Source organism: Tympanuchus pallidicinctus, unplaced genomic scaffold (assembly GCF_026119805.1).
Source record: "Tympanuchus pallidicinctus isolate F22 unplaced genomic scaffold, pur_lepc_1.0 scaffold3, whole genome shotgun sequence".
Taxonomy (NCBI): Eukaryota; Metazoa; Chordata; class Aves; order Galliformes; family Phasianidae; genus Tympanuchus; species Tympanuchus pallidicinctus.
This window is the reverse complement of record NW_026294747.1, coordinates 86,922,384-86,938,355: the sequence shown is the minus strand read 5'-3', so window position 1 is coordinate 86,938,355 and position 15,972 is coordinate 86,922,384. Positions and strand designations below refer to the sequence as shown.

The 15,972-nt window shown below is 42.8% G+C and overlaps 1 protein-coding gene across 1 annotated transcript in view; it reads right to left on the bottom strand.

The window, feature by feature from the left end:
* BZW2 (basic leucine zipper and W2 domains 2) overlaps nt 1-15,877 on the bottom strand; it is a 52,196-nt gene extending 36,319 nt beyond the window's left edge. Inside the window, exon 1 of the mRNA XM_052692207.1 lies at nt 15,719-15,877. The gene's annotated coding sequence lies outside the window, so the exon portion shown is untranslated. The remainder of the gene's footprint in view (nt 1-15,718) is intronic.
* Between the last annotated feature and the right edge of the window lie 95 nt (nt 15,878-15,972).

Sequence of the window (15,972 nt, the reverse complement as noted above, 5' to 3'; positions counted from 1 at the left end):
AGTTGCAGGTGGCAGAGGAGGGTGGGAGCACATAACACCAACCCCACAACCCACGTGCTCACCTCATGACCACAGCACCTTCACTGCTCTAACATGGTTGTCACCCTTGTGAGAAATTCACCCTGGGAGCCCACGTATCCTGGATGTGGTCAGCATGAAGAAGCACTGAGCTTACACCTGAGCCCGGATGGCAGCTTGCCAGGAACACAGCAGCAGCAATACTCTTCTGAAATTCACACTGACACAGTAAGGAAATAAAAGGCTCTGCCTGCCGATTCCAAGGTCCCACGTGCAGAGGATGTGAAAGAAGATGGGCTACAGAAGCATCTCCTCAGCCTCTTATCCCTTGTTAATCACAACTGTGTCTCAGCCCTAAGGGAGGGGCACTTCATGCCTTTCCACACGTTCTCTTGATTTGGGCTGACTTGTACTGCTTCATCATCATTTTCCTACTCTTGCCTCCACTCCTACAACATAATTCTCTTTTTCAAAAGGACTAAATACCTGAAGGGCTGTAACTTCAACCATGAGGTGAAAGAGCCATGCTGGGAGCTGCAGGCTTTATCTTGATACTTTCCCTGCAAAGACCACCACTAAAGTTACAGCATTGAGGAAGCCTTTATCCCAAGGACCTCACTCATCACAAAGAACCAGGAAAGCAGGAGCCAGGCCCCAGCCAGTTCAAAATTCCCCCACAGCTTTACTCCAAGTATGATCTTAATGGCTACAGGCTGGGATTAATAATTAACTTACAGTTGTGTGACTGCTTACCCACCTCCTGTTTCAGTATTTATTTGTAAAACAACACTGTTAATCCACATGTTTATTGCAGGAAAATACATCTTCTGTTACGGATTACTTTTGCTTACGATATTACAGAGGTTGAAGCAACCAGATTCTGACCTTTAATCTCATACTTGGAAGCATGCCATAGTTAACAGCAGATATCATGTTTGGCATTCTTAATATAGTGTTGTAGCAGGTATTCTACAAGAGCACTGAGTGCACTCTGCCTTTCCCAAAAGAGCCTTCCAGAAGCTCTGAAGACTTGCCTTGTTTTTTTCATTTTAAATTACAGGACAGAGTTTTTCCAACCAGAGTAAGCACCCACTGCCATAAAAGCACTTGTTTCTTCTTTGTTTCCTCTCTTCCATTAGACTTAACAAAGAGCAACTGGAACTTGTTTCATTCTGTAGCAAGTACTCAACTAGTAGAAAACAAGTATCAGAACAGAATGAAATCACATTAAAAAGAAAAAAATAAAGAATTGCACTCATGCAAAAAATAGTCCAGTCAAGAATTCTGTGTGATCTGTGATTAGTTACCCAGTTGACAACTACAGAAGTGCAGGCAAAAAAAAAAAAAAAAAAGAGAAGACAAAGCTCACTGGAATTTGCATAAATCAGATCACCTAACTGCTAAACTGGGATACACAGAGATATTCTCAGAGAAAAAAACCCAAGGAGCCCCACAGCTGCTAATTAACTCACAATCACAGACTGAATTAAATACACAACACAGTGCATGTATCCAGTGCATGTACTGCAGGCTTTTATTTGGTCACTAACCAAGAATGTCTAAAGAAGCTGCTCAGTTGAATAAAGAGGGGAAAACGAAGCAGAAACCTCCCACAGTGAAGCACCCCCAAAGTACTCCACAAAGTCAGAGAATTGCAAATTGAACCACTAAGGAAATGGTTTGAGTCACATCAGCAGCCACATGTAATATGCACAAGTCATGGTACAGTCAAAAAGAACAGAAAAAGATTCTTAATCACTGACAGGTAAAAATACAAGTCAAGCAAATGAAACATACACTTGGGTTGACACACACAAAAAGTTATCTTTCAGTAACAAGGCTTCTTTCAGCAGCTAGGAGTCAAATACAGTTCTGAGTAAGGTATTATGGGAGCTTTTGAGTTGAGAGCTCCCTCCCACTGCTGTGCTTGAACTCAAGTACTCCCAAGAAAACAGAGATGATGTATTGCTACAGATCACTTTGGATCTAAATATCAATTTTAAGGTGACGGTATTCATCTAACTCAAAGCCTGCCAGCAGAAAAATAGAGGATAAAAAAGGATTGGCAGAGATTAGAATCAGGTTAACATAGAAAATGAGCAGAACGTAATACTTCTCCAAAGTTAACCAGTATTTTGTTTGTTTGCTTTAATGCAAGATTCCATTTTCAGTGGACTGAGTAGATGTTAAAACAGGACTGATCAATTCACAGAAGCACTGGCCGTGCTATTTGTCTTGGAGAAATAGAACCATCTCAATAGTCACTGTAATGACTTTGCTGAAGGAAAGATAGCCCAGTTGAAGTTCGGCAAAAACACAGCTACAAAGGCACTGCTGCCTCAAATTAGCTCAATTCTCCAAGCAATGTCTAGTAAGCTGTACTGTTGTTCACAATACACTGAGAAACAACCATTCACTGGAGCCACACTATTTCATTCCTTTGCACCAACAGTCTAATTTGCGACAAACCAAAATCTACAAGTATACAGCAGAAATCACATTGAAAAGTTATCAGAGAAGCTTCATTGCTAGCATGAGGCTCGTCAGACACAAGACAATGTAAGAACAGGTTGGTAATGAAGGCAAGTCCAAGAAGAGCAGATTTGTCACATGCAGAGCCAGTCCTCCACTCAAGTCCACCCTGTTTCTCTTTTTTAGTGAATGGTGGCAGCTGAATTTTCCATGTCAACCCTACTCATACAGCTCAACAATCACAACGGTCAAATCAGAGACGTGGTGGTTCTCTCTCTCTTGCTGTCTTACAGTTTTGAGCAGCAGTGAGAACCCAGGAGCCCATCAACACCTGCAACATACAGCACTGCAGATTTGAAAACTCCAAAGCTGTTGTCAACACAATAAGGGCTGGAATTAAATACATAAATAAATGCCAAGTGTCAATTCTGCAGAAAGCCATGCCTCCCAGCTGCTAACAGTATAGTATTTCATGGACTAAATACAGTAATCGGAGGAAGGATGTATTAATAGTCGGCACCTCTTACAGACTTGCAAGTGGTAAAGGCCTCAGCTTCAGCAACAACTGAAGTTTTAATATATAATTCCCTAATTATTTCTTCAAAGTTTTTAGAAGAAAAGTAGTTCACCAAGTTAACACAAGACTTTGGGGAGCGAATGAGCTTTCAGATACATGAATTCAGGCATTTCTTGCTAAAAAGAGGTGGCACCAAGAGCCAGCAGGAGAAATGCACAATGCTTTGCACCATGTCAGCTATTCCAAACACAGCAACTAATGCTGTTAGCAGCATTCACTTGGACAGCAAATAAGCCTGTAACGGACTTGCATGACTGCATCCCCAAAGCCTCCTGCTCCGTGGGGTACTTCCTCCTCCCAGCTGACTGACCCCACAGCACACAGTTATTGCAGGGATCACTGAACTCCTAAATGGGTGACACAAGCACTAAACATCCAGGCACCTTCCATATGAAAACAGACAACTGGCTTTCAGGCAGATTGATACAATCTTTGCAGTCTTAGCTAAGCTAATTCTATGGCAACATCACCCAGCCAACAGTGAGATACAGAGCGCCTACATAACCCCGTTACCCTTGGCAGGTCAGAAAAATGACAGAAGAAACTGAAGTAGAGAGGGTCACAGCAGGTGCTATCCTACAAAAGTTGGCAGCCAACTGAGAGCTTTCAATCTTACTTCAGAACATAATTTCTTCTGCTGTGTGCAGAAACTCTAAAGCTCTTAAGATGAATTCATGGAAGAGGCCATTCCAGAGATAGGCTATCAAGCACAAGGATGATACAACCTCCTACACTGAAAATTGCTGCAAGTGTGACAAATAGTATTAACTGAAAACAAGCAGCACTCCTATCCGTTTATTTCTATACACAATACATATAAAAAACAGAAAACAACAAAACAACTCACCCTATCCACCTACCACGGGCCATTTTCAAGGACCAGACTCTGGAACAAAGGCCAACTTGTCTCAGTTTGTAAATCAAGCATTGTCAGGAAAGTTACAGGGATAATCTATCCCACATAGCTTCATAACATTATTCCAAGAAAGGCTGTCCCTTAAACCCATAAAAGCATAGGGCAAGAGTTAAACCACCACTGCAGAATAATCCGCTTGGGAATACTACACTTCAGAAGCACAGTGAGCTAGGTGACAAACCAACAAGGCCAGAGAGAGAGGAAAACAACAAAAATTACAAGCAAATCATAAAATCATTTGAGTTGGAAGGGTTCTTTAAAAGTGATCTAGTCCAACTCCCCTGCAAAGAACAGGAACACCTACAACTAGATCAGATTGCTCAGAGCTTGACTGTCTCCAGAGATGGGACATGCACCACCAAGCTGGACAACATGCTCCAGTGCTGAGAACTGACATGAGTCAGCATGTTGTATTACTAATTTTGTAAGAGGATATAAACTTGTTTCTTTTAAGAAGGAACACATTTAAATTGATAGTTTTCATTATGAAAAGACCAGAAGCACACCAATGTTACATACATACTTGCAGGCAGCTTTACTCTAGTTCCTCTTTCTCCTACTGTTCCATGTGATGTCAGTCTTAGCATTGTGACATCTGAATTTTCAGAATTGATGTCAGCATCATAAGAATATATAAAGATTAAAGAGCAAAAACAAACTCACAAAATAAAAATATGCCAAACCAATCTAAAGGAAAACCAAATTCAAGCAACCTCTCAAGCTTTCAAAATAGAGAGAAAAGCAGAGTACACACAGAGATGGATAGGCTTCCTACTCATGCTTCAGAATTTTTTTCTCCCCCCAGAAGACCTCTGGTATTGGGCATTCAAATGATGAAGATATATGGCAAGAGCCCTTTTTAAAGAAGAAAACAACACAATGAGAAGTCAGAGCAATTCAGTTATGTTTCTACCTTCATTAAAAACACAAATCTACACACCTACACCAACTGCTCACACATCAGAACAGATGGAGGTCTGTCTTGGCACCTCATCTTCTCTCATTTCAAGAGTTCAGATTCTCCTTTCAAATTTTTTTTCACACGTTGTATCGGACATAAATGTCACTATGCTTATGTGACAATACATATGTATAAAACCAAGAATGTGTCTGTATTAGTAATCTGATCTTCCATTCCTTCAATATTCAGGAGACTTGAACATCAATCACAAAATGGCCAAGGTTGGAAGGGCCCTCAGAATCTCCAACCCCTCTGCCACATGCAGGTCCACCAACCTCCACATTTAACACTAGACCAGGTTGCTCAGGGCCCCATCCAATCTGGCCTTGAACACCTCTAGGGACAGGGCATCCACAGCCTCTCTGGGCAGCCTGGGCATCACACTGTCCCAACAGCACTACAGTGACAACTATGAATGCTACATGTATTGATAGTTTTGCTCCTCAAAAAGAATCGTTCATGAGACATTCCGTAATTACAATCAGGTGATTCAAAGCTGCAGGCAGTGTCTTAAAGTTACTTCAGAGTAACTTTAGAATTAAGTGCAGTCACAAAGCAGTGGCTGCTGTACGTAGTATGAATTGAGAGTTCTGACTGTGGAACAGCTTCCCAAACTGCACCTGAAGCATTGGGAAGAAATAATCAATTTTGCTCTATCAAATAGAACTCTACAAATCAATCCTACTCTACTCATCCTGGCATCACACAAACACCACACTGAGCCAGCTAGGGATTTCCACCCATGAACCAGCATGCTGTCAGATATAAAACCCCATTCCACCATATAGACAGAAAATCCCTGCTGAGGACAGGAACAATGACACTGCAGCTGCTCCTGAAGCTGCTTTACGTCCACACACCACAGCTGCCAGCTCTGCTTGGAGCAAAACACAAGGAAATCAATGCCATTATGTGTGAGGACCAGCACCTACTTCACTGTTGATCACCTCACCAGGCAGTCACCAAACCCATACCCACTTTCCTGACTGAACAGCCAACAGTAAGACCTCAAAAATAAAAAAATAACCAAGAATGAACATTTGAGTGTGACCTTGCAACTCTTGGCTCTTTGCACTATCAGTAGAAAAAAGTAAACATTTCTAGAAAACAGTTTGTCTAAAATATTTTGCTTGTCAACCTTTGGGTAAGATCTAATGCAGTCCTCCATAAACAGGCTTCAGCTTTTTGAACTGGATCAAAGGGACTGGGCCATAAGTTTCCAGCTTCCTTCATCCGCCTCTACAGCTCTACATAAGTTCACATCTGCCCATTTACAGTCCACAAGAAAATCCATAGCTCAGTGACAGGTAAAAGAATCTCAGAGCTGGAGTTTCAGTATACAGTCAAGGTTAACAACAGTGCAGTTGCTAATAGCATACTCTCACTTCTATAGGTAAATCAGCAAACTTCATTGCTTGTATTTCTCAAGTGATTCACAGAATTTCCACTGTGTGCTAAGAAGTTTCACAACCACTTCACCACAAACATTCCCAGTGAATGGGCTCAGCGTGAGACCACAAGCACCCACCCACACCCAGCTCACTTTCCTGCCACCAACAGCTAGCACAAGAGTTACTCATTTCTAACCCCTGCATCACAATCACAGGAACAGGTTTAATAACTTTCTGAATGAGCAAAAACCACGCTAGCCAGCACTGCTTCCTCCAGCAGCAGTGTGCACCCGGTCTGCAGTTGTTTGACCTGTATCAGTGTCAGTTCAGCACAATGGTACTTGACACTATTAATAGGGAAATCTATTTTATTGTTTGGAGCATCACTCTTCATGCAGTAGAAAGACCAACATCGGCAACCTACTTCTGCAGGTGGCATAATGAATATTCCACTGGGTGTATATCTGTAGGCATATACATGAAAATGAATCACAGGATGGCCTAGGTTGAAAAGGACCACAACGCTCATCTAGTTTCAATGCCCCACTATGTGCAGTGTCACCAACCACCAGACCAGGCTGCTCAGAGCCACATCCAGCCTTGAATGCCTCCAGGGATGGAGTATCCACAACCTCCTTGGGCAACCTGTTCCAGTGTGTCACCATCCTCTGGGTGAAAAAATTCCTCCTAATATCTAATCTAAACCCTCCCCGTCTCAATTTAAAACCATGCCACCTTGTCCTATCAGTATCCACCCTCATAAACAGCCATCCGCCCTCCTGTTTACATGCTCCCTTCAAGTACTGGAAGGCCACAATGAGGTCTCCCCAGAGCCTTCTCTTCTCCAAGCTAAACAATCCCAGTTCCCTCAACCTTTCTTCATAGGAGAGGCGCTCCAGCCCTCTGAAACGCACATGGAAGTGAATGTGAATAAAAGGTTACACTAGATTTGTACAGCTGATTTCCTACAGGAATGCATGACGCTTAGAATTTAGAAGGTTTCTTAATGAGATAGCTAAAGGATTTCTTGCCTTGAATTGAAAAAAGATGATGAAAGGCTTGGCTTGTTTCTCTGAGGACTTCATAAAGACAGACCAATTAACCCAGGGCTCCTCTAACACGGATTTCAGACATCTAGAAAAGTTTCTATGAATTACATTAACTTTCAATGAAAAACAAGCACACACCACATTTCAGTGCTATACCTCATGACTTAATGAAAGAAACAGAAGCTTCTCCAAAACAAACCAAACAGTTAAAAGCCACTGCATCAATTACACTACGAAGGAGAGGAAAAAAGACAAAGGAGACTTTTCTAATTTTAAAAAGTGATCTGCTGCTACAATCCCCAAAGTGGAGACCTGTTCAGTCATGGAGACAGTCTCCTCACGCCACAACACCACCTTTGTACCCCTGACAAATACCAAATCAGAATGCAAACCTACTTTGATCAAAGAACTTGTCAGCAGTTGTTTAACACAAAACACAGGGAAATGGGGAAAGGAGCAGCACCCAGGAGGTAGAGGTAACCCATGGAGGGCATTAAACTCCCAAGCTGATCTTCTGACCAAACTAATGTTATCTGTGTTGGCTAAGGGCTGCAGACCGAGCAGCATCTCGTAATCTCCACTTCTTTTCTAAAGGGCTCTTCTCAACCATTTAAAACAACAAATATATTTTGTTTATCTAACTTTAAAGGCAAACAAGTGAGTAACCCTCTGCCTACCACTGCTCAATAACATGCTGCTAAGATTTCACATCCTATGCATTATCAGAAGAATAACTTCAGTGGACCATTTCTAGAGAAGCAGAGGACTTTATTCATAGAAAGAAAAGCTAAAAGGAAGGGACCATTTAAGCCTGCAAATTACAAACTGTTGAGGTGCTTAAACCTCTTTTTCTGCATGAAAACATACCTCAAAAAGAACAAAATCCACCAAAGCACATGAAAAAGTGGTTATTACAAGGAACTGCAACCCCAAAGCTGTATTTAATTGTTTCATCTGGAGTAGCTGAAGGAGTTGCAGAAGGGTGTAGCTCACTGCGATTTGAGACATCAGAGGTCTCCTGCTTCTTCCCCCAACTGACCTTTCTGTTCCAGACTGTACTGAGCATTTTTCCTTGCACGTCCTGTCTGTTCTCAATTCTAATGCTCACCAGAGATAATCCATCCTTCTTACAGCTGGCTGAAAGCAATAATCTTGTCTGCTACTATGAGTCTGCAATAACTGCAAACAATTGCTGTACAAAATGTCTGCAACTGACATTAGGAGTAACTCAACACAGAGCAAATGCATCTACAAGACTCCAAAACACGCCTACATATGAAATAATCAATTTAAAATACTGTATAGAACAACCTCAATGCAAACACTGCTCCTAAACCACATTTCTAATTTAAAAGCTCTAAGAAGCATAGAAACAAGCAGCTGTTACAGAGTCACTGTTATGGTAGGAATTACTACTAAGAAGTTTCTTGGAAATGTTTTCCTGCTTTCCAGGAATTTGAAAAACAAAACATTACTTTAAAAAAAAAATAAATGATATAATGTATTTTATACAGAGGAAGCTTTTTGGTTATGTTCAAACATTCTTGGTGATAAAGGCATTCCTAGAGACTGAGTGGGAGTAAGACAACAGGAACAAAGCTGCTACCTACCATATACACCAGCCCTTACCAACATTCCAGCTTCCATGCCTGCTCATGCCCCACTCACCTCCCAACTGCTTCCCTCAGCCTAGGAGGTGCACCAGGGATTCCCTGCCTTCTCCACCCCATGGCAAAACTGTGACCAGATAGATTCTTCTGCTACCTACAAACAGGACTGCCCCATTTTTGCAGCATGCAGCCACACTTCACAGACCGTCAGAGCTGTTAACACCAGTCAATGTTAATATTTCTTGTCAATTAATACTTCTTCCTTGAAATCTGAACATTTCACTCTGCTCTCAGCTTTATGGCATACAGGAGACTCCACATACATTATGCTGCTTTAAGTACAAGCACCACACCACTGCTCTTATTCTCTGGTCACTTGACTCTTGTTTTACTTTAGACTAGCTTTGATCTCTGCAGCCTTCTACAAGATCTATGCTTTGATTTAAGCATGGCACAGTGAGGCCAAAAGGCTTTTCAGGCACCACGCTCCACACAATGCTTTCTATAGGGAAAAGCAATAGACTGTCCCATTTGTCAGTTTTCTTTTGACATACCAGCATTACCACTGAGTGAACCTTGAGTATTTTAGTCACCCTTGAAGAGATAATTGCTATTTTAAATTAACAAGAGCATATCGTAACAGCTGAGTGGAGAACTCCTATTTAATCACAACGGATCAAGTGGAAAAAGTAATCAAATCCAATCTTTAATAGGTAACCAGGGCAGTTCACAGATGAAATTCACTATAGATGACATAATCAGAATGGAATTTTTTTTACCTCCAGGGTTGGGCAGTGAGACAGACATAACAGCAGCTTATTACCAGATGCACAACACAAACCTAAGAATTCTTAAATCTGAAAGGGAAGAATAAAGTAACACAGGCTGTAAGCGCAGCCACAACAGAGGAATAGCAAATCCTAGGCTGCAACAAGTGAGGTTATGCTCAGTACAGCAGCCACAGAAACAAGGGAAAGAATCTGCTTACCCTTGGAAAGCCGCAGGTACACAACAATCACCAGTGAGATACCCTTGCCTCCACTACCAGCCCTTACGTGAGGTTGGGGAAGGGGTGGATCCCGACTCCACCCCTGCTGGTTACTCAGAAGCAATATTGCATGCACCTGAGCTGCCCTGGGTTGGCCCCCCTTTCACATGAGGTGCTCAATCAGTGGTTCAAGCTGTGACTTAGCAATTCCACTACAAACGAGAACAGAAAAACTGAGAAATGAAAGTCTCTCTCAAAATAATCAGTACTTAATAGCACATGCCTATTCAATAATAATTTTGCTCCTCTATCCTAAACAGTCACCTCAGGCCTGCCAGGTACAGCCCTCTAGAGATAACTAATATGTAAGCAGAGTTTAAATAATCTTAGCTAATAATTTATTTCTAGATTACATCTAATTAGATTCTTTTACATAGATGCCTCCATCATCACCATTCTTCATCACATAAAAGGTGACTGAGAGAAAATAACTTGGAGTCTTTACCCTGCATCTGGGTGCACACAGAGGTTCCAAGGACTTTGTTCTTCACTGTTCTTCTACACAGAAATGTATTTCAGTTTTACATAATCATACTTTAAATCTCTAGAATTCTGAATTTATTTTAGCAGCACCAATGTGAAAAGGCATCACAGATCTATTCCTACAGAAGCTGTGGTATCCTATAATAGCTTCACAAGGCATCAGGTATAGAGCTTAAGTGGGAAAGAACTTAGTTTTACAAAAGATGCTTTGCTGTCTGTCTGATATACATAACCCTCGTATGTAATTCAGAGCTTTTCAGCATATCGTTCATTACGTGTGGAATAAAATTAAAGACTCTACCCACCTGGGGAAAAATATATATACATATACATGAAACAAATTACTTAAAGGCTGACTTTCTCTTAAAAAACAAAAAACAAAAACAAACAAACAAACAAAAAAAAAACACAACAAAAACCAACCTTGTAAGTTGGATAATAAAAATTAAAAAGTGATATACACAGTTTGATCAGATGATATATCAGGTCCACCCAGAGGAAACAATTGAGTCAATCCAAAGTAGAGAAATTAGTTTGGTATAATGCCAAACAATTGTTGATTGTCCATTATATAATTGTAGATTATATAAATGCAATAGGAGGTACACATAACTGAAAGCAATTTTGATTATTTTTTTGTAAGAATCTTTTATCCAGGCAGTAAGTGTGTATCTATCCATGACACACACATTGCTCTCATCATCACCTCACTTCTGCATCTCAAAATCCTTTCTATGTACACTCCCTTCCCAGGGAAGACTACATGGGCTGACCTTGCATGATTTGCAATTACAGATACACCTAGAAATAAAAGCACATATTAAAAAAAAAATATGCATTTCATGGCCAACACAAGCAAACTTGTGAGAAGTTTTTCCAAAAGAAACCTCTACAAAGATGGTACCTATGCTACCTGTATTATGGGAGCAAAAACACCAGAGCTGGCTCTGCTTGGCCATATCAGGTCTAAGGGCAAACCATCACCAGACTCTCCAAGTCACACTAATGTGCCCTGTCAAAAGGGATTATACCAGTACATGAACCTTCAAGTCTCAACCTGATACTGCTCTGTCCAGAGCTGGAAAATACATCCAGTAGTTCAGATCAGAAAGTCTGTTAGCACATTTTGGTTTCCTTCTGTCCTGCATGCTTGAGAATGCTTCCCAACAGTTGGTGCTCAAGACAAGATTAAGCAAGTGCCAGTCTCACCTTGGCATGTTTTGGATACAGCTAGATTTAAGTGCTGGGATTTGCTCCTAAATTTCTAAGTGCACAGAAGATCCAACTTTGTGCAAGGTGCCACAGGGAATTGGTAGCAGGCAGACATCTCTGTCCTCGTCTCTGGGTACACCCCAGCTATAGGAATGCACTGCCCTTCAAAGATCTAGCTATTCTGTTTGAGTATATATCATGCATTCCAGCCCATAGCAGCTTTCAGTCAAATACTTTTGAGGTATTTTTGTAATCTACCTTTGGTATAAAATAAGTCTTAGTGGCATTGACAGATCAAAGCAGATTCAGCAGTTGTCATGAGATACAAATACAGAAGAAACCTAAATTAAAAGCATTTACAATCAAAAATATTTAAGGAAATTGAAGTTAAACAGTGCCAATCAAGTAGGAAAAAAAAAAAAAAAATAACATATCCAAAGTTAGAGAGGAAAAAACAGAGGATATTTCTAGCAAAAACAAAACAAAACAAAGCCTTGAACCTGCATCAGCTTGAAACGATCTAAATGAATAATCCTGTTAGATACTGTTCTCTTTGGCAGGATATCATTATCAGGATTGGAGTCAGTAGGTCCAGAACTCAGCAGAGATTCATCTCACAGGATCAGCCCTACTTTAAGGAGATTCCCCACAGCACAGGCTGTGCAGAAAGAGGATCCATTTTATGAAAGCGGACATGAGAGCCACGTGAAACAGTTATTACAAAGGAATGACTACACAGACTTCATACTTCAGGTTGGGAAAGAAAAAAGCCCACAGTGGTGTGGGATGATACATGTCTTTCAAGCCATGACTGCCCATCAAGGGTGAACAGGGAATAATTTTTTCCATAAACTCTCAAAAGAGGAACTAGGATGCGGGATAAAAAAAAAAAAAAATTGCAGCCATAAAGTGACAGGTATAAAAAGAAATAAAAGGGAATTTTTTGCCTTTTTTTTTTTTTTTTTTTTTTTTTTTTCCATGCAACTATAAAAGGATGCTGCAGATGCAGAGTTTACATACATTCAAAAAAAACCCCAAAAACACAACAACCCACAACACCACTGCAGGCTATCAAGTACAAAGGCAAAAACAAAGATACCACCCTGTGTTAAGAAGGTCCTTAGCTACGACCCTGCAGGATGGAAGCCAGGAGAATAAGCTGTGGGAATACTTGTTTGACTTGTTATTGTATTTTTCCCTAGATAAAATGCAGTGGGCCAGAGCAAGTTTCTGATCATCTGGCACAGAGAGAGGGTACATGATCTCTGAGCCAGCAGGAGAGCAAGAGAGGACAATCATCAGAATTCAAGCAAGCCAAGGCACAAGTGATAGTTACTGGACAGAATAGAAGAAAGCTTGAAACCAGTGAAACGAGTTCAGCATCTCCTTTTTCTCTTTCACACCCTACAGCCATTTCACAGCATACTCTCCAAAGAACAGAACAGCTTCTTCTGCCCTACCTTGATTCCCCCAAAATTCCTGTATATCAAAACGGAATGTTACTAATACTCAACCAAAGAAATCCTTGCTATTTTCTTGCACTAATCTCACTCCTCACAGTTGCAGAAAGCATCAGATGCTTAGGATCATCTATGCATTCATCACAATAACCATCATACACACCTCTCAAGAGCAGAAATGCACACATCAGAAGCAGCAAAGTGGAGGGGGAAAACATGTCACCATTTGTGCCTGCTTCACAAACCAAAAGCATCAGACATATAAATAACCTGATAAGAGAATACAGAATTTCCTATATATGATATATGCTTGAAACCTAAACAACAGGGCATTGCACTGAGGAAAACATTTGCTTCCCTCTCTGTAATTCTCAACATGAAATTATTATATTATTTACACAATACCTACCTACAACTTCTATGTTATTTAAAAAACTGACAAAGTATCTAAAAACAAATACATTATGCAGTAAAAAACAAGTATTCAGAGCTTACATTTTCAGGTTCCAGTTCCCTGCCCTGACACAGACATCCTGTACTGCTGTGGAACAGTCATTTGATGTCCACACACTTCAAATAAAATGTGCATAAAATGGAGGCAGTAGTACTTCATTTCCTCAGCAGGATATTGCAAGAATAAACAGAAGATTGTGAAATATCTGCTTACCACTGGACTGGAAGTCACAGAGAAACCTTTAATAGGTAAGAGAAAGAAACATTCTAAGTTACTCCGCTTGCTCTGGAAATAATGCCTCCTATTTATTTCCATGGAAACTACAAAAGATACAAAGAGCAAAATAGCACTGTTTGATAGAACAAATTCTCAGCTACAAAACACTCTTCTTCCACACAGCACCACCATTGGCTGTGCAATTTCAGATGTGATGAACAAATGCCTGAATGCCACATTCCTAGAAATTGGCATCCAGTGGAGGTGACCCACTGTTTCACTGTACAGCACCACCCACTGACTCACTGTGCTCACATCCATTCTTTTGTCTCTATAAATGTTCAACAAGTGCCCACGAGTGTCAAAAGCTGCAACTGTTTCCACATGGAGGAATTCAATTCCACACCTTTGCTTCATACACGCTTCCACATCTGACGCCATTTTGTCAGACCGTCCCTCTGCTGCCATCTGTCACACAGCAATACAATGTGATGGAATACTGGCAGGAAGGTTCAATCTACTGCCACACTACCATACTATTTACCTCTGACGTTGTAGGCCAACACAGCAAAATAGGAGGCATTATTTTCAGAGCAGCCCTCATATTATGTCTTTTCCTCTTACAGAAAGAGCACTTCCAGCCTCAGCCACCCAATGAGCTCCAGGGAAGAAAAACTTTTGCCTGTTCACCCTGTGAACGAAGTTGCTATGACTGTAAGAACATTATAGCACCAGGAGAACATATTCCTATACGTCATTAATGGTATATGAAAGGAAGCCAGCACGCTCTTATTTTTATTAGTAGATTATCAGAGCACAATATCACAAGATTTGTTCACGGAAGGTTACATCAACACCCTACAGCAAACCGACAAAAGACTACTTAAACCCCAAATTCAGCCCTCACGGTGAGCCGGTGACAGCCATCTGTCTACACAGCACAGGGAGATCTTTCTGGACCAGAGTATAAAAAGCACTTCTGCGCCAAGGGCATTTCCTTCAGGGTGTTTTTGGTCTCTCACAAAAAGCCAAAGGAACCTGTAAAACCCGGAGCACCGGTGTAAGCACGCAGCCCCTGCTCAGCGACACGTGTTGATTCAACGCCGCTCGCTGACAGCGCCGTCCCGTCTTCCCTCGATTTTTAAAGCACGCGGAGCTCAGCCGCTTTGTTAAATCGCACTGCTCGGAACAGCCGCGAAGATATGGCAGAGCAGAGAGCGTGCTCGGCTCCGGGTCAGGAACCGGTCAGCACCGCTTCTGACACGCACTGAGGCACACAGGCAAACGCGAAATACAGAACAAGAGCAGTATGTCAGAGATAGTCCACAAATAAACACGAAATAAGCGGCCGGGAGATAACCCGCAAGCGCCGGTCAGGTGGGTGACGAGGACGCACGCCTCCGAAAGCCACTGCCGGGAAGACGAGGTCCCTCAGAAGAGCAGGGCGAGGAGCGGGGCAGGGCCGCCCGCAGCCCACGGGACGCCGCGCCCCGGCCGAGGAGCGGAAAGTCGGAGCCGAAACAAAGCGCGCCGCTGCTCGGGGCTGGGATTTCGGAAAGGCGCTAACAAAAGGCGCGGCGCGGAGCGCTCCCGACGCTCCATTTCCCTTCGAGATTCACGCGAGCCCGCGTCCTTTCCGCGCCCTCGCCGCTCCGGCAGTGGGGCGAGGGGCCGCTCCCGCGTGGGGCGTCCGCACGAGGCCGCGGGACGAGGCCACGAGGCCGCCCGGGCGCGCTTCCCCACACCTGCCACGGCGGCCGCGCAGTCCCCGCGCCCCTCCTCCGCCCCCCGCCCCCCGCCCAGTACCGCGCCCGGCCGCGGGGCGAAGCGCTGCCCGCGGGCCCCCCGCACCTGTCGGGTGGGTGCGCGCTCCGGGAGGGCAGGCGCGGCGGCGGCACTGGCGGCGTCAGACAATGGAGGAGTGAAGGACGGACACATTGACACACGGCGCCGCTGCGGCCGCCCCCTCCGCCCGGCCGTGCCACTGCCGGCTGCTCGCGGGGGGACGGGGCAGAGGGAGCGGGGAGGAAACCCGAAGGAAAGGGCGAAATGCGGAGGAAAGCCGGCCGTTCGGCTTTTATAGCGGGAGCAGAGAGGAACGCTGT